Source organism: Sapajus apella, unplaced genomic scaffold, assembly GCF_009761245.1.
Source record: "Sapajus apella isolate SASKATOON/1434 unplaced genomic scaffold, GSC_monkey_1.0 scaffold141, whole genome shotgun sequence".
In the NCBI taxonomy this organism is placed as follows: domain Eukaryota; kingdom Metazoa; phylum Chordata; class Mammalia; order Primates; family Cebidae; genus Sapajus; species Sapajus apella.
Genome location: NW_022437081.1, coordinates 82,685 through 101,745, shown reverse-complemented (window position 1 = coordinate 101,745; position 19,061 = coordinate 82,685).

Here is a 19,061-nt window from a genome sequence, read left to right as displayed (position 1 = left end):
ATTTAGAAAGATTTTGCCTTGAGGATGCGCACCTGTGACACAACCTCAGGAGGTCCTGCTGACATGTGCCGAAGGTGGTCAGAGGGAAGTTTAGTTTTATGCATTTTAGGGAGATGTAAGTCATCAATCAATATATGTGAGGTGAACATTGCATTGGTATGGAAAGGTGGGACAACTGGAAGCAAACATGGGACAGCTCAAAGCGGGGCGTGGGCTTCCAAGGCCTGGGTAGATAAGAGTTTCTGATTAGCTTTTCCAAATGAGGCAGTCAGCTATGCATTTATCTCAGTAAGCAGAGGGATGACTTTGAATAAAATGGAAGGCAGGTTTGCCCTAGGTAGTTCTGAATTTGACTTTTCCCTTTAGCTCAGTGATTTGGGGGTTCCAAGATTTATTTTCTTTTCACATACCCCATCAGCTTTCCTGGGTCTCTAGCTTGCTGACTCACTCTGCAGATCTTGGAACTTGTCAACCTGCATAATGTGTTCGGCAATTCCTTATAACATATATAAGGAATAGGTTATATATATTAAAAATATGCATCATATGTTATATTAAATATATATAATAAATAACCTATATTGTGTATATATAATATGCCCTAATATGTATGTACCTGTGTGTGTATATATACATATATATACATATGTACACACACAGGTACATATATATTAGGGCATATTATATATACATATACACACAAGTACAGATACATATATGTCCAAATATACATGTATATTAGGGCACATTTTATATATATATATATATATATGTATACACACACACGTACATATACATATATGCCCTAATATATATGTCTGTATATCTATATTAGGACATATATGTATATATCCTATACCCTAATCGTTTTGTTTCTCTAGAGAACCCTGAGTAATACAACTAGTATTTTTTAAAATATTTAATTTTTTTGTGGTATTTCCTGTGTAAAATGACACACATTGACCATTAGACTGGTCAAGCCCTGGTTGTTTTATAACAGCAAATGCCTAAAAGTGCTACTGATAGTAATTTGGCATTTCATTGGCCAAAACAATTGCATGTTGAATGTCATGCTATGCAATTGAATTTGACCATTTGTTCTTTTTTTTTTTGTAAATTTCCCTTTGAAAAGTGGAACATGTTCAATTTACAAACGAGGAAATTAGTGGTTAAATTAAGTACTCTCTGTTTTCAGGAAGCAAATGGCTATTGGAGGTCATGTTGTACGCTTTTGAATTTCATTTGACAGCATTATTGTGTATTTAATATAATGGTATTTCTTTAAATTTTGGACTCAACCCTCTTTCCCAGGTGTCTTGCATAAAAAGATATGCGTGGTGATTTCTATTTACAAACAAGGAGGATGGGAGTTATCTTGGTTTCTGTTTACAAACAAGGAGGATGGGAGTTATCATGAGTCAGGCTGGTCGGGACAAATAATGGTGAGAATAGGTTTCCTTATCCTAGGGTTCACTGGGCCCATCCCTTTGGCCACTCTGTGCTAGTCAGCTTAATGCTTCCAATGTGCACATATTGGCTGATGAAACAGTTCCTTGAGTGCCTATGTACATTTATGCCTCAGTTTTGTGACAACTAATGTGTAGTGAAGGGGAGAACTGAAAGAAAGGAAAACTCTTGTCTATTTCAAAAACCTGAGAACCATAATTACCAACAGTAACCTGAATCTTGCTTTAAGAAAAAACAAGAATTTTTCCCTTTCATATAATTCTATGTAAGTTTGCTTATCAGCATTTGTCTGGTTCATCCTTGATATCAACTTGCATTATGCATGTTAGCTCATGTAGAAGTAATTCAATGACTTCTCTAGTGAAGTAACATTGGTGTTCTCCAAATACCACTTTCTTGGATTGCATTTAAAGTGAGAAAGATGGATGGCTGGTATTTGGATCATAACATACCTCTGCCCTTGGTATTCCATGTCACCCAAATTATAGAAATTGGGACATTACATAGCCTTATAAATCCTGGCTTCAGTCAGAGTCCTAGGCCTTGAACATTATCTAAGTGTGGAAATCAAGTCCAGGTATCAGGCCTGAAGGCACTTTAATTACATCTCCATTTCCAATATGATCCTAGGGGCACACTTTCCAATTAAGAACAAAGTCCCCAAATCCTATATTATATGAGCAAATGTTCAATTTCTTCCATTGTTTTCTATTCCAAGAGCTTATGCTTGTTGTCAGATGGCAGCAACCCCATTTATAATACAGAATTCTTCACAAAATTGTTTTGAATATTATTAGCTTGTTTCTAAAGTAAGGAATTTTCCAAATTACTATTTTACCCATTAATGACACTAATATACCATAAAATGCAGTTGTATGATGTACATTTCATGACATTGTCATAGTAGGTAACATAGGAAGGACAGTACAAAACCCATTTCAAAAATGTATTACCCATAATCTTGTATAGTGTATGAGTGTCTGTAATTGTTAACAAAGTAAGGAGAACTCAAACCCCATTTTAAGGGTTACCCATAATTTTGAATGCGTCATTGGCCTGGATACTGAAGAATAAACTGAACTCTTTTGTTCCTTTCTTTTCTAACAAATTAGTGCCTCTGCCTCTTACTGTAATATTTTATAATTACTCTATAATGTTTCATTAAAGCAGGATGAACTATATTTCCTTTGTAAGGGGGGTTCAGGCCTCTGAGGCAGCAATCTTATCTGATACTGTGGCTTTATTTGTGCAGTCCCTACCTGTATTAGTTTCTTGTGGTTGCCACAACAGATTGCCATAAGCTGGGTGGCTAATAACAACAGAAATGTATTCTTTTATAGTTCTGGAGGCCAGAAGTCTGAATTCAAGGTATTGGCAATGCCATGCTCCCTCTGAAGGTTCTAGGGAGGAATCTTTCCTTGTCTTTTCCCAGCTTCTGATGGCTACTGGCAATTTTTGGTGTCCCTTGGCTTGTAGATGCATCACTCCAATCTCTGCCTCCATTTTCACATGTCTTCCTTTCTGTATCTCCTCTGTGTATGTCTCTGTGTCTTCTCTTCTTCTTAGAAGAACACCTGTAATGGACTCATGGCCCACTCTAAACCCAGGATGATTCCACTTGGAGATCCTTAATTATACTTGCAAAGATTCTATTTCCATATAGGGTCATATTCAGAGGTTCCCGATGGACATGAATTTTGGGGGACCTGACTCAATCTATTACATTGTTTGGCATTATCATTCACTTTTTTGGACTACATTGCGCAGGCTGCATGACTGAGTACCCTGGGCTCAACAACCATTTTCAGAAGTTCCTCTGGATAAAGCAAAGAAGAAGTATGTCCCAGCCACCCACCTAAATGAATTTCCGAGTTACATAATTTTCCTGCAGTGGTGCTGGGCTGTCCACCCACAGGCAAGTCTCTTGGCAGATTCATACAGTCACCATCTCCTTCAGAACCTGTGATGGAAAAGTCCAGTACCGGTGAGCCTGTGGGCCTATGGTGTGAAGAGGGTGGAACTGGAATCACTTGTCAAGATCACCTAGACAAGTTCAGGGTATCCTTATGTTATATGAGGATACATACGAGTGTTTTGTGAAGGGCAGTTCCCTCTTCCTGCCCCCTGTGCATCATTAACAAAGGTATGAAAAGCCCTTTCTAGAGTCCTAGAGATAGGGACTACCAACAGTGGCAGTCACTCCCTAAGCACTGCTGACTCACTCCATGATACTGACTCTGTTTCTATAACGGGTTCCTTTCATTAGACAGGGGCATCTTTTTCTAGTCCTTAATTGTGTTCCTCATGTACACCATGGGTGCCGCTGCTACAGAGACGTTAACACACTTAGACTGTTTTGATTTCAAAGAAGCCTGATTTTGACTTTTTAACACCAAAGTTTTGATCTTTATTTTCATCATTTTTTGGAAAGGCTTGACATAGCAGGCAGCAGCAGGAGGGTAGACTGGATGAAATTGCAGAAAACAAACTTTAGGAGTTCAGGGAATGCGGGAGTGCTGCTCAGGTGCCTTTGTCTCAGGGGTGACAACATGGATCTGAATGTTATTTAAAACTAGCTCCATCTATGAAAAAGGGGAAAGTGAAACCTGTGGACCAAGTGGATGCTGGGGGGTGGTAGTCTGCCAGTGTCTTCTTGCAGTGATGGAGCAGAGAGGACTTGTGCGAAGGGTCCTGGAGGGGCCAGCAATTAACATAATATGTAGGCCAATACTTCTCAAAATCTTTACTTTCCATACATCATTATCCATTTTCTTGCTTTCCAGATATTGCTGAGACCACAAACCATGTTTTACTCACAATAAGTCTCCAGTGTCTGAGTTTGACAGAACTTTGGCTTATTCTCACTTTCATCTTCAAGCCTGAGTATCCTCAGTCATAAAATGGGAATCATACCTTGCTACCAGGGATGTTGTAGGATTCAGTGTGATTACCTTTGTTAGGCACCCAGCACATAGAAAGTAGTACCCCTGTTTCCTTAATCCATAATTAGTACCCCATTTTCTTAATCCAAATATTGGAGCAAAACATTATGGTGCCTGGTTTAGCATTTATTCCCACACAACCTCCTATCCCCCAAGCACACTCAAGGACATTACATTTTTGTCATCATTTCCTTTAATTGTTTCCTTTCTCAGGGCTAGCAAGTTTCCTCATAGATTACATGGGCTTCTCCTTGGAAACTACACCTGAAAGCAAGTGGTGGCCCAGAACCCAGGCCTTTTTTCCTTGCTTTGAGCCATGTTCTTTTCTGTCCATGCTGACTTAGCTCAGTGCCCAGCAGGACTTACTATGATTTGTCCAGCTGTGTAGGCCAGAGGGCGCCTGTTAACTAGCAGTGCCAGAAAGAACTCTGCTCTTTTCCAGCCTATATGAAGTCACTTTTTTAGTGGGCACACATGATTAATTCATTGATGATCGAAAAATCATCAAAGAGAAGGCTTTTGATAATTTCAGGGGAGGAATTGCTAAATATAAACTATTTAAAAATGTTCTCAAATGTACACTGTAGGTGCTGCTGTTGATCTTTACTTTTGTCATTTTGACTTTTCTTCTCAGGTTTTTGACCTTCTCAGTAGATAACTCTGGTGATTCTGTTCTTCTATATGTATGGGTTTCATTCACAGGGAGGTGTCATGCACCTGATGTCAGGAAAAGCAACATAATTTGCAGGACCCCACTGCAAAATAAAATGAGGATTCTCTTTCACAGAAATTATCTAGAATTTCAAGATGTCAACAGCAAAGCATTAAACCAAGCATGGGGCTTTGCTTAAATGCACAGGCTTATACACCCATGAATCCATGTATTCCCTACATGAAAGTCAAAACCTTTAAATTTCTATTTTCTTAGAAACTAAACATTCTACCTCACTTTTGTAGAGCTCATTGATATTTCAAAGCCTTTTCACTTATTATCATAATTTATTAAATTATGTGAAAGCCTAGGAAGGTGAGGATCATTGTTATTTTCTACCTGTGAAAAACTGAGGCTTCATGTATTCAAAAAAAGCTTAACCAAAGACCACTTATTTGAGCTATGGCAGCCACGGTCTTCTATCAGGTGACCTGATGGTGACTAAGAACCAGCCACTCACCATCCAGACTTTAACTGGCTCTTAACCAAAATGTTGCTCATTTGGTAGATCAAGAAAGTTGTGAAATTGGAACTTATCTGTGAAATCTCTTCTATCTAAGAAACCCAGTCATCCTGAATATCTTTATTTCACTAGGCTGAGGAAGACCTCGAAGAATTCTTTGGTTCAATGAGCAGTTCTGATGAGGACTAACATTCTGGGGTCACAAAGTACAGGAGTCCAAGAAAGGCGACCAAAATTGGTGGCAATCTCCAGAATTGGGGGCCCTTCCCAAGGAAAGAAAAGGTGATTCATCTTCAGATTTGTAGTAGAATATGGATCCTTGGATCATTCCCAAGGAGATGACACCTAGGCCACTTTTTGGCCTTCTACTGTATCTTCCTTCTGTTCAGTGCATAGTTCCTCATTGGTGAGAATATTAATTATTAAGGTGATACATTCCCCATCAAACACATTATCGAATTAAGCATGTTTTCCTTCCCCTTGTTGTTGTCATTATTGGAAAGAGAATGGATTATCACTGAAATTTTAAGGCTAGGCCATTGACATTGATTCTATGAATTATCCATGTAGAAGAAAATTTTACTAGTATTTAATGAAAAAGTACAACACACAAAAAGGTCAAATGTGTTCAAAAATTTTGAATGATTTTTCAAATTATAGATGTAATATATGCTTAGGTAGAAGGTCTAGAGACCTACAAATGTGTAATGAAATTTCAAATTGCCAAAAATCTGTCTACCTAGAATTACACCCACTGTTATCATTTTCATGTATTTCTAGTTAGGATTTCCTATGATAATATCCACTTTTTAATGATGATTTTTGACATTGATTTTTAGCAAATACCTTTATTTGTTCTCACTCAGAAATTTGACTTCATTCAGTAGTTTATTTTTTTACATTCAGCATTTTCATATGCAAACATTATGCTCACTGTTAGGAAAGGCATAATGACAGCTTCTCCAATGAGAATTTGTTAGATATGCTAATTTTTTAAAAATATAGTTTTCTGGAAAGATTTGTATGGAGTGGCATCCAAAAGGTATGACTTCATTTTAGTACATATAGTAGTGATGGAAAGCCCATCATTCATGCAGGAAGATTTGTTGTTTCTTTGTATGGCTTATTGCAGATTAATTGTCGGTCTGGCTCTTAAAATGGTAAATGAAATAAGACAAGGGATTTCCTATTTTCTGTTGATATTTGCACTCATGGTGTCCTGAGTTGGTTCTAGGAATAAGGTACCTCCTCAAAAAGGTTGTCAGGGTTAGGTCAGGTTTCCCAAAGGACAAGAGGCACTGACTAGCCACTTCAAACCTTGCATTGAAGAGGCCTAGTGTTTTTGTGCCTACATATAAAGGCACGGTTCAAGAAGTTGTGTCAAGGCCTGGAAAAAGCTGATTATGTTGCAAATTCCAAGCTATACTGGATAGAGTGTCTATGTGTCTCTACTTTAGTAGCGCATGAAGCGGCACAGAATAGCCTAGTAATTGCTACATTCCCAAAGAGCAGACCTACAAGCTTTCACTAGAGCTTTCCTATCAGAGTCAGATCTTACTTAGGTCCTTCCCCTTCTGATGATGCACTAATTGATGTCTGGGCAAAGACTTCACTAAAGTGAAGTGAGATTGAGTAGGAGATGCTGGCTTAGAGGCATTGGTGGGAAAGGAGTAGAAAGAGAGGTAGGACTATTTATGGTACACAAAGGAACCTATGTAGCCTCCTGCTCAGAGGGTGACTTCCTTTCTTCTCTAGATGTGGTATCTACCCAACAGATCCAACGTATTGTTTTACTGTTTCCCTTTCAGCTTCAAAGTGTCTCCCTCCCTCAGGACCCTTGTAGAAGTAAGGATATGTGGGAATAACAGAAAATAAGCCCTATTTATTTTTAAATAATTATCAGCAGGATGTACTACTTTTCCGAAGAGGAAGAACCAATAATACAGACAGATAGATAGATAGATAGATACATACATACATACATACATACATACATACATACATGGGAGGGTATTTATTAGGATTATTAGCTCATGCAATTATAGAAGCTGAGAATTCCCATGATAGGCCATCTATAAGGTAGAGACTAGGGAAGTTGGTGGTGTGGCTTATTACAAGTCTGAAGGCCTCAGGACCAGGGAAGCCAGTGGTGACTCAGTCCCAGGCCCAAGGCCTGAGAATCTAGGTGGGCACTGGTGCAAGTCTCAAAGTCCAAAGGACAGAAAATCTGGAGTTTTGATATCCAAGGGCAGGAGAAGAAGGGTGTCCCAGTTTGAGAAGAGGTAGCAAATTCATCTTTCCTCTGCCTTCTTGTGCTATCTGTGCCCTCCGGGGACTGGATGGTGCTGACCCACATTGGGTAAGGAAGGATCTTCCTTACTCAGTCTACTGATTCAAATGCCAGTCTCTTCTGGAAACATTCTCACAGATATATCTGGAAACAATGCTTTACCAGCTATCTGGGTATCCCTTAATACAGTAAAGCAGACACCTAAAATTTACCATTACGTAGGGGAAAGATACCTTCTCCATTGGAAACTAGAAGTCTGTACTTCCCACTTTGAATGCTATCTTTAATCTTCCTAGTGCTAAGTTTTTCATTTTTATTTTTTAAATTTGTTTTTACCCTAGTTTCCAACCACAGATGGGAGACATTAACCACTGGAAAAAAATGTAACTCTGTGTATTCTTTCCTGAAAGAAGATTTCCTGTTAAATCCACCCAACGGAAGAACCCACACAGCATCAGCCAATTTGAAAGGGGCATTAATTTGCTAGAAATGACCATTATGACCATGGTGATGGTGCTGCTGTTGCTGGTGAAGATGTTAATAAGAAAATAGCCACAGCTACCAATGATTTAAAGCTTACTAGAACCAAGAGTCGTGCTCACTACTTTTTGTCTATCTCACTTAATCGTCTCAAAAACCCTATAAGTACTACTTTTATCTCCATTTTATAGGTAAGATTAATTAGTCTAGCATTTATAAGCATAATTATTGTCACACACTGAACCTTACCTTTATTTAGTTGGGTGTTTTCCTACTTTTGTCTCACACTGAAACATAAGCATATTCCAGTATTATTCTTCATGTTTGCTGTCTCAACTGAACCTTAATATTATTCTAGCGGTCAACTTCATGATACTCTCACACTAAACTGTTTTCTTATTCCAGTGTTCACATTCCTGTTCTTTGTATCCCACCAAAAACAAAACAAAACAAAACAAAAACAGACATATTCCAGTGTCCCATGGTGGTTTTCTCACACAGAAGGAAAATCTTATTCCAGTGGTCATCTCCATGCACATTGTCATAAATTGAAACTCTACCTAATCCTAGTGGTAATTTTCATGCTTATTTCCTCACTGTGAAACATAACCTTATTAAAGTGGTCATCTTCATTCTTGCTCTCTCACAGCGAATGAGAAGTGTATTCCAGTAGTCATTATCATGCTTATCTCACACCGAACCTGAACATTATTTAAGCAATCATTTTCAGGCTAATTTTCATACACCGAAACAACCTTATCCAATGATTCCACTTCATGGCTGATGTCTCAAAGGGAACCTTAGCATTATTCCTGCAATCATCTTTATGTATTTTGTCTCACACTGAACCATAAACTTATTCCAGCAGTCATCTTCCTTTTAATTATAGTTTCATTGAGCTATAGCCTTATTCCATCCATCATTTTTGTACTCCTTTTCTCATACTGAAACTTTGCCTATTCCAGAGGTCATCTTCATGCCTCCTTTCTCAAAACAAATGCTATCCTTATTCCAGTGGTCACCTTCATGTTTATTGTGTCATACTGAATACTACCCTTCTTTTAGCAGTAACCTTCATCCTTATTGTTCATGTCTTACCTTTATCCTTACCACAGCTGTCATCTTCTTGCTGGCAGTCTCACACTGAACTGTAACATTATTCCAGTAGCATCCTCATAGCTCTCTGGTGCACATTGAACCTTAACATATTCCAGCTGTTATCCTCATGGTTTTCGTCTCACATAGGACCTTAACCTTTACCAGAATTCATCATAATTCTTGTTGAGCATTTACCCTTAGCTTATTCCAGAATCATCCTTATATTTTTTGCCTCATACTTTGAACATTGACATTGTTTCAGCAGTCATCGTTACACTTGAAGTCTCACACATGACCTTAACTTTTCCAGTGGTCATCTTCATGTTTGTTGTCTCATACCTAATTTCACCTTTATTCTAATGTTCACTTTCATGCCTATTATGGTAGCCATTTTCATTTTCACGCTTGTGGTCTTTTAATGACTTCAACTTTTGTATTACTCTGTCACTACACTGCTATAAAGAAATACCTGCGACTGGGTAATTTACAAAGAAAAGAGGTTTAATTGGCTCACAGTTCTGCAGGCTGTATAGGAAGCATGATGCTGGCATCTGCTTGGCTTCTCCTTCTGAGGAGGCCTCAGGAAGCTTACAATCATAGTGGAAGGCAAAGGGGAAGAAGGCACATCTTACATGGCTGGAGCAGAAGCAAGAGAGAGCAAGGGAGATGCTATACATTTTCAAATAACCATATCTCATGATAACTCATTCACTATACAGTACCAAGGGGCAATACTGCTAAACTATTCATGAGAACTCTACCCCCATGACCCAGTCACCTCACATCAGGTCCCACCTCCAGCATTGGGGATTACATTTCAGCATGAGGTTTGTGTGGGGGCACAGATCCAAATCATATCAACCTTATAATAGTGGTCATCTTCATCCTTGTGGCTCATAAAAATCTTTTCTTTATTCCTGTGGTCATCATTGTCTCGCACTGAAGCATAACCTTATTACAGTCATTATCTTCATGCTTGTCACATATTGAGCCTTACATTTTTTAGCAGTCATCTCCTTTGTAGTCCCACAAGGAACCTTAAAATTATTACAGCACTCATCTTCATGCTTCTCGCATTACACCAAACTTCTACCTTATTCCAGCATTCATTATTATGTTTTCCATTTCACATGGACCTGGAACCATATTCCAGCATATGAACCACATTCATTTTTGTGTTGTCTTTGTTAAGGATATTGAACCTGAACATTTTCCAGTTGTCTTCATCATGCTAGCTGTCCCACAATGAAACTTCATCTTGTTCCAGTGGTAATCTTCATTCTTATCTCACACTGCAGTATAATCCTTTGCAGTAATCATGCCCATCCTGTTTTTCATGCTGAATAGTTATTCCAGCAGTCATCATCATTATTGGCGTCACATGCTGAATCTTAAACTAATTCTAGAGGTTATGCTTTTACTTGTTATCTAACACTGGACATTAGCCTCATTCCAGGAGTCATCATCATGCTTATTGTCTTACACTAAGCCTTAACCTATTCCTGGGGTCATCTTCATGTTCTTTGCCACACAAAACAAATTAACCTTAAATAAGCAGTTATCTTCTTGCTTGCTGTGTCACAGTAAAGCACAACCATTTTTGGTTTTTACTTTCCTGCTTGTTTTTCCTCAGTGACATTTAACTTCATTAAAGCAGTCATGCTAATGTTCTATTTACTTTTGAACACAATTTTAACCACATTCCAGCAATTATCTTTATGGAGGTCCCTCACATTGATCTTAAACTGATCACAGCTCTCATTTTTTGTTTATTTGTTCGTTTTTAGAGAAGGGGTCTCACTCTGTCACCAAGGCTGGAGTGCGGTGACACAATCATGGCTCACTGCAGCCCTGAACTCCTGGGCACAAGCAATCCTCCCACCTTATCCTCCTGAGTGGCAGGGACCATAGGCACATGCCACCTGTGGCACACCTGGCTAATTTAATTTTTTTTTATTTTTAGAAATGGGATCTTGCTATGTTGACCAGGCTGGTCTCAAACTTCTGGCCTCAAGCAATCCTCCCACCTCAGTCTCCCAAAACACTGGGATTACAGGCATGAGCCACCACGCCTGGCTTCAGCAGTCACATTCATACTTGTTTTTCTCACACTTCCCAGCAGTCATCTTGATTCTTGTTGCATCACGCTGAATCTTAACTTTGTTACTATGGCCATCTTCGTGCTTGATGTCTCATGCTGAAGCTTATGTGAGTCATCATCTTCGTGCTTCTTGTCTCACCTGAATGTTGCCTCATTCTAACAGGTATCTTCTTGGTAGTTGTGTTACACTAAACAACCTATTCCATAGGTTGTTGAAATACTCTTAAATCTTCACCTTATTCCAGTGGCCACATTAAGGTGTTGGGTCCCACTGAACTTTAACCTTATTCCAACAATGATGTTATTTTTTTGCCTCAGTGAACCTTAATTTTATTCTAGCAGTCATCTTTATGGTGATTGTCACTGAAACTCAAACTTATTCCAGTGCTGTACTTCATGCTTCTTGTAGCACCTTGTGTATTAAGTTGATTCCAGTGGCCAACTGAATACAAGATGCCATACTGGGAACAATAAGTTATTCAACTGGCCATCTTCCTGCATTTTGTGTCATTATGAATCTCTCTCTTTCTTTTTTTTTTTTTTTTTTTTTCGAGATGGAGTCTCACTCTGTCACCCAGGCTGGAGTGCAGTGGTATGATCTCGGCTCACTGCAACCTCTGCCTCCTGGGTTTAAGTGATTATCCTGCCTCAGCCTCCCAAGTAGCTGGGATTACAGGCATTTACCACCATGCCTGGCTAATTTTTGTATTTTTAGTACAGATGGGGTTTCACCATGTTGCCCAGTGGTCTCAAACTCCTGACCTCAGGTGATCCACCTGCCTTGGCCTCCCAAAGTTTTGGGATTGCAGGCATGAGTCACTGCACCTGTTCTCACAATTAGTCTTAACCTCATTCCGGCAATCATCATCATGCTTGCCCTTTCAGAAGGAACTTGAATCTCATTCCTGTGGTCATTATCATGGGGATTGTCTCACACATAACCTTAAACTTATTCAAGAACTCCTGTTCCTGACAATGTTTGACACTTGACCTTAACCTCGTATCAGGGGTCACCTTCAGGTTTGTTGACTCACACTGAACATTAGTCTAATAGCAGCAATCAGCTTCACGCTTGATATCTCACACTAAACCTTATCTGTATTCCCGTGGCTTTCTTCATAATTGAAGGCTCACACTGAACTTAGTCTTATTCCAGTAGTCATCTTCATGCTTGTTTTATCACAGTGAAGTATAACCTCATTCCAGTGATCATTTTCATGTTATTTGTCTTATGCTGACAAACCTTCCTCCTAACCTTCCTTCGGCAGTCATGTTCATGCTTGTTGTCTCACGCTGAAGCTTAACCATTTTGGTAAGACATCTACTTGCTGATTGTCACACGCTAAACCTTAACCTTATTCCAGCGGACATCTTCATACTAGTTGCCACACTTTGAACCTTCATCATATTCTAATAGTCACGTTCAGGTTTGTTGTCTCATTCTGAACATTTATTCCAGCAGTAATCAGCATGTTTGTTTTCTCATACTGAATACAGGTTTTTTTTTTTTAAAGACAGAGTCTTACTCTGTTGCCCAGGCTGGAGTGCAGCAGCATGATCTCAGCTCACTGCAACCTCCACCTTCCAGGTTCAAGCAATTCTCCTGCCTCAGCCTCCTGAGTAGCTGGGATTACTGGCATGTACCACCACACCTTGCTAATTTTTGTATTTTTAGTAGAAACAGGATTTCACCATGTTTTCCAGGCTAGACTCAAACTCTTGGCCTCAAATGATCCACCAGCATTGGCCTCCCAAAGTGCTGGGATTACAGGCATGAGCCACCGTGCCCAGCCTACACATTGAATACAATTTTATTGCAGCACTCATCTTCCAGATCTTGTTACACACTAAAGAATGGCATTAATCTAGTGGTTATGATCGCTATTTAATGCTGAATATTAACTTCATTCTAGCAGTCATCTTCATGCTTCATACTGTCTCATTCTAATCCTTACTCATAATCTATCTGTTATTTTCTTGGTTGTTAAGTCACACTGCACTTTTTCCCATTTCTGCAGCTAACTCCTAGTTTGTTATCACACTCTAAACCTTTATCTTATTCTAGCAATCATGTTCATGGTGGCTGTGTCATACTGAACCCAAAATTTATTCATCTAGTGATCTTTTTTTGTTGTTAATTAACAACAACAAAATTTTGACTTTTGTTGTTAATTAAACTTAGTTTAATTTAACCAAACTGTTAAGTTAAACTAAGTTTGGCTTGAGGATGTCTCCATATTTTAACTCTATAAAGAAACTGAAACCTTTATTTAGGAGTATATATTTTTTGGTAACAACTAGCTGAGTCTCAGAAAATTACAGCACTCAAGTTTCAGCCAATCACAGGCTGCCAATTGATAAGACTATGCCCAAATAAGGCAAATGCCAAGCTGTAACCAATCAAGCTATTTCTGTCCCTGTCCACTCTGCAAAGCAGAACTCTCTGAATCTCTTCAGGTTCTGAGGGCTGCTCAATTGCAAATCATTCTTTGCTCAGTTAAACTCTGTTTAATTTGTCTAATGTTTTTCTTTTGTTCGTTCTTTCTTCTTCTTTTTCCTTTTTTTTTTTTTTTTTTTTTTGAGACAGAGTCTCTGTGTTAGGCCAAGCTAGTCTTGAATTCCTGTGCTAAAGCTGTCCTCCCACCTCAACATTCTGAGTAGCTGGGACTATAACTTGTACCACTGTGCCCAGCTAGTCTTTCTTTTGAACAAAACCTAACCTTATTTCAGCAGTCATCTTCAGAATTGTTTTTCCCACTGAGAACAGCCTTATTCTAGGGGCTGTTTTCATGCTTAATGTCTCACATGGAACCTTCATCTTTTTACTGTAGTTATGATTATGCTTCGTATTTCACACTGAACCATAACTTTTCCCAGTGAAAACTTCCTGCTTTTGACTCACATTCAACCCTATACATACACAAGTGGGTATCTTTGTATTTGTGTTCTCAATCTCAATCTTTTTCCACCCAGCTTTATTGAGACTGACAAATAAAAATTATATCTATTTAATGTGCACAATGTGATTTTTAACATACATTGTGAAATTATTGCCACCATCAAGCAAATTGACATATCCATAACCTCATATAGTTACCGTCTTTTTGTGTGATGAGAACATTTAAAATCTACTCTCTTAGCAAATTTCAAGTGTACAATCAGCATAATTAATTATAGTCATCATGCTGTACATTAGACTTCCAGAACTTATTCATCCTGCATAACTGAAACTTTAACCTTTAAACAACATCTTCGTCTTTGGCTATGAGGAAATGTTGTAGCTGGTTTCATCTTCTATCCAGACCACTCAAACTTTCTCCATAGCTGCAACAAGGCTGTTTTGCTTTCCTATCTGTGTGTTCACTGGAGTAGCACTTTTGATTTTAAGAACTTTCCCCTTACATTCAAAACTTGGCAATTTGGCACAAGAGACCTAGCTTTTGGCCTATCTTTGTTTTCGACATGGCTTCCTCAGTAAGCTTAAACATTCTAGCTTTCGATTTAAAATGAGAGACGTGTGACTCTTCCTTTCACTTGAACACTTACAGGACATGAGATTTGGGAGGGCCCAGGGGTGAAATAATATGGTATGACTCTGTGTCCCCACCCAAACCTCATCTCAAATTGTAATCCCCATGTGTCAAGGGAGGGACCCAGTGGGAAGTGATTGGGTCATGAGGGCAGTTTCCCCCACACTGTTCTCATAATGAGAGAGTTCTTAGGAGATCTGGTTGTTTGATAAGTGTCTGGCACTTGCCCTCTATGCTCTCTCTCCTCCTGCCTTGTGAAGAAGGTACTTGCTTCTCCTATCTCTTCCACCATGATTGTAAGTTTCCTGAGGCCTCCCCAGTCATGTGGAACTGTGAGTCAATTAAGCCTCTTTTGTTTGTAAATTACCCAGTCTCAGGTAGTATCTTCATAGCAAGGTGAGAACAGACTAATATACACCCCCAAACAGTTATAGTAATAACATTAAAGATTACTTATCACAGATCACCATAACAGATATAGTAATAATGAAACAATTTGAAATACTGTGAGAATTATCAAAATGTGACAAAAAGAAAGTAAGCACATGCTTTTGGAAAAATGGAACCAAAAGGCTTGCTAAACGCAGGGTTATCACAAATCTGCAATTTGTAAAAAACACAGTATCTGCAAAACACAATAAAGTGAAGCACAATAAAACAAAATCCCTGTATGTGTATCTCATATTTTCTTCATCCATTTATCAGTCTATGGACACTAAGATTGATTTCATATCTTAGCTATTGTGAAAAGTGCTGCAATGAACATGGTTGTGCAAATATCTCCCTGGGATACTGATTTTATTTAAATATATACCCAGAATTGGTATTGATGGATCAGATGGCAGTTCTATTTTTAGAAGACTCACATGTTATGGGGCTGCAACTGCTGGAGCTGAAGGATCCACTTCTAAGACAAAATGAGACTGCTGAGGTGGCTAAAGGACAAGCTCAGTTCAGAATAACCACCAGATAGCCTACAGGTGCCTCTCCATATTGATCAGACTTCTTACATAGGATCCAAGAGGTAGTGTTCCTACTGAACAAGATGGAAGCAACAAAGCCTTTTATGACCTCACCTCAGAAGTAACAGAGTATCACTTTTGCTGTGTCCCTTTAGTAGCAGCCTCAAGCCTGCCCAGATTCAGGGCCAGGGGACACAGACCCCATTTTTGATGGGAAGATGGAAAAATAATTTGAGGGCATGCTTTAAAATTGCCACAACAGGCAAAGAAATCAAGACTTGGAGACTTTGTCAAGGTAATTTGTTTGGTAATCATAGAACTTCTCAGTGTTAATTATACTATTGGAGTTAAGAATTGTACACTGCTGGCCGGGCATGGTGGCTCATGCCTGTGATCCCAGGACTTTGGGAAGCTGTGGCAGGCAGATTACTTGAGCCCAAGAGTTCGAGATCAGCCTGGCCAACATGGCAAAACACCATCCTACCAAAAATAGAAAAATTAGCAGGGCATGGTGACGGGCACCTGTAATCCCAGTTACTTGGGAGGCTGAGGCAGGGAGAATTGCTTCAACCCAGGAGCGGGGATTGCAGTAAGCTGAGATCATGCCGCTGCACTTCATCCTGGGTGACAGAGCAAGACTTTGTCAAAAAAAAATGTATACTTCTTTTTGTCTTTCCTTGGTGTGTGTGTGGAGTGTGTGTCTGTTACAGCAGCATTTAAGTAACATCTTAGGAAAAGGGACTCCAGTCTTCCCAAGATGAACTGTCCTTCTCAGGAGAAAAGGCAGTACAAGTGTTTCCTTCCACTCCAGGCTAAGATGAAGGGCCTCCAGTTTGTCACTGCTCATCCTCTACTTTCCCACTTTCATAGGAAAGTAACCTAGTTGAGAAGAGATGGCTGAAGAATTACTACAGAATACACTTCAAAGTACAGGTGCACGGATTTCTCCTAGGGCCAAGAGGTAAGGTCTGATTTTCAGGAAAGGCCTTAAATTTTATAGTTTTGAAGTCATCTTCAGTAATTAATACATTCATATTCTTGTATTAGGTGATAAATATGTCCATTAAAAGTAAATATTTAAAATATATCAATATTTTAATAATTTCTACTATCTTAGAATCCTTAGGAAATATAAACTTATGTTTTGCTAGAACTCTGAGAAGTCCTTTCTGGCAATGCACAAAAAGCTGGATAGAAGCTAACCTATATATAACTCCAGGAGAAAGAGATTTACCACCACTTCCAATCCCAGTGGTTAAAGTCTCAGGGATTGGGAACTGAGTAAATTGATTATCACTGCTAAGGACAGGTTAAAAGATGAGCTTTCTTACCAACCCATTTCACATCTGTTACAGTGGACAAAGAAGCAGGGTGCTGGGCCCAGACTTAAGGGTAAGCTTTGCTTATTTATGAGAATATTTAGCCCATATGAGTATGCTAAAAATGAGAGAGAGTTATAGCAATAAAGATAACACAGTTTTCTGGAGGTGCCCAAGACTGTTTCTCTTGGGGATTCTATGGAGAGTATAGGTGCAAGAGGACAAAGTGTAATGACTCTCTTCCCCTACCTCATGGTGAGCCTTGGGGACTGAGTCCCCTGTGTATTCCCTATTTCCCTGGATTTTAGCCTAGACAACATCCTCCGTACATTATGAAACAATCCCTGTGAATTCAGGAGGGTCACAGTTGGAAAAACCTCAAAGTGCCCTGTACAGGTTCTCTATGCTTTCAGAATGACAAAAACTATGGGATCCTGAAGGAGAGCATTCTTCAGCCTGGTTTGAGAGTCTAGGTCTCCCCTAGGTCCTTTAGCCTGTTGTTTTTACTGCCTGTCTCAATGCCGAGGCAGCTACTAACAATTGCTATGTAACATCCACAGAACAGACCAAAGATGGTGGAAAAAACTATTACCAAGGGAAGGGGGAATACAAAGGAACAGGGAGGCAGAATGGGAAGCAATTCAATCTCGATGTCTCTGACCCTTCACAAACAGCAAGAATATGCCTAAAGGCGTTAAGGTAATTGAGGGGTCCAAGACTGTAATCTAAATTTGCACCCTATAAATAGAGCCCTTATTTTCTAAGGTTTTAGGATACTTAACAAGTTTCACCAAATGTAGGTCTTAAAAAAAAACTTAGGCCGGGCGCGGTGGCTCAAGCCTGTAATCCCAGCACTTTGGGAGGCCGAGGCGGGTGGATCACGAGGTCAAGAGATCGAGACCATCCTGGTCAACATGGTGAAACCCCGTCTCTACTAAAACTACAAAAAATTAGCTGGGCATGGTGGCGCGTGCCTGTAGTCCCAGCTACTCAGGAGGCTGAGGCAGGAGAATTGCCTGAACCCAGGAGGCGGAGGTTGCGGTGAGCCGAGATCGCGCCATTGCACTCCAGCCTGGGTAACAAGAGCGAAACTCCGTCTCAAAAAAAAAAAAAAACAAAAAAAACAAAAAAAAACTTAAAGGAGCTTTAAAGGCAGAAATAGAATGAAACTTGTTCTCTAATCACAATGTAGCAAAACCAAAATTAAGAGGAAAATGGCAACATTGTACATCTCTTAAGTCAAAGAGGAATTATAATGAAAACAACAAATAATTTTGAAATATAAATAAGAACACTGCATATAAAAGCTATGATATACGTCCAAAGCCATACAGAGAAGAAAATCTATAGCTTTAAATGCTTTTATCGTTAAACTACAAATAATGAAAATATAATATGGGGGATATTTATTGAAAGCTTACAGTGTGTAGGGGCAGACCAAAATATATTTCATTTAATCTTCATAGTACATTTGAGGTAGGTACTACATTTTCCCCTTTATAATAGCTAGGAGGTAGGTACTGTATTTTGCCCTTATCTTTTTGAAATGCTCAAAGTACAATTAGACATAGAAGTATAATTATCCACGCAATGTTCTAAATACGTTATCTGTTTCCAAAAACTGTTTCATGTGTTTCTTGATTCAATGCCACAAATATTTTTAAATTATTTTATATAGGGCACTGTAACAAAGAGAT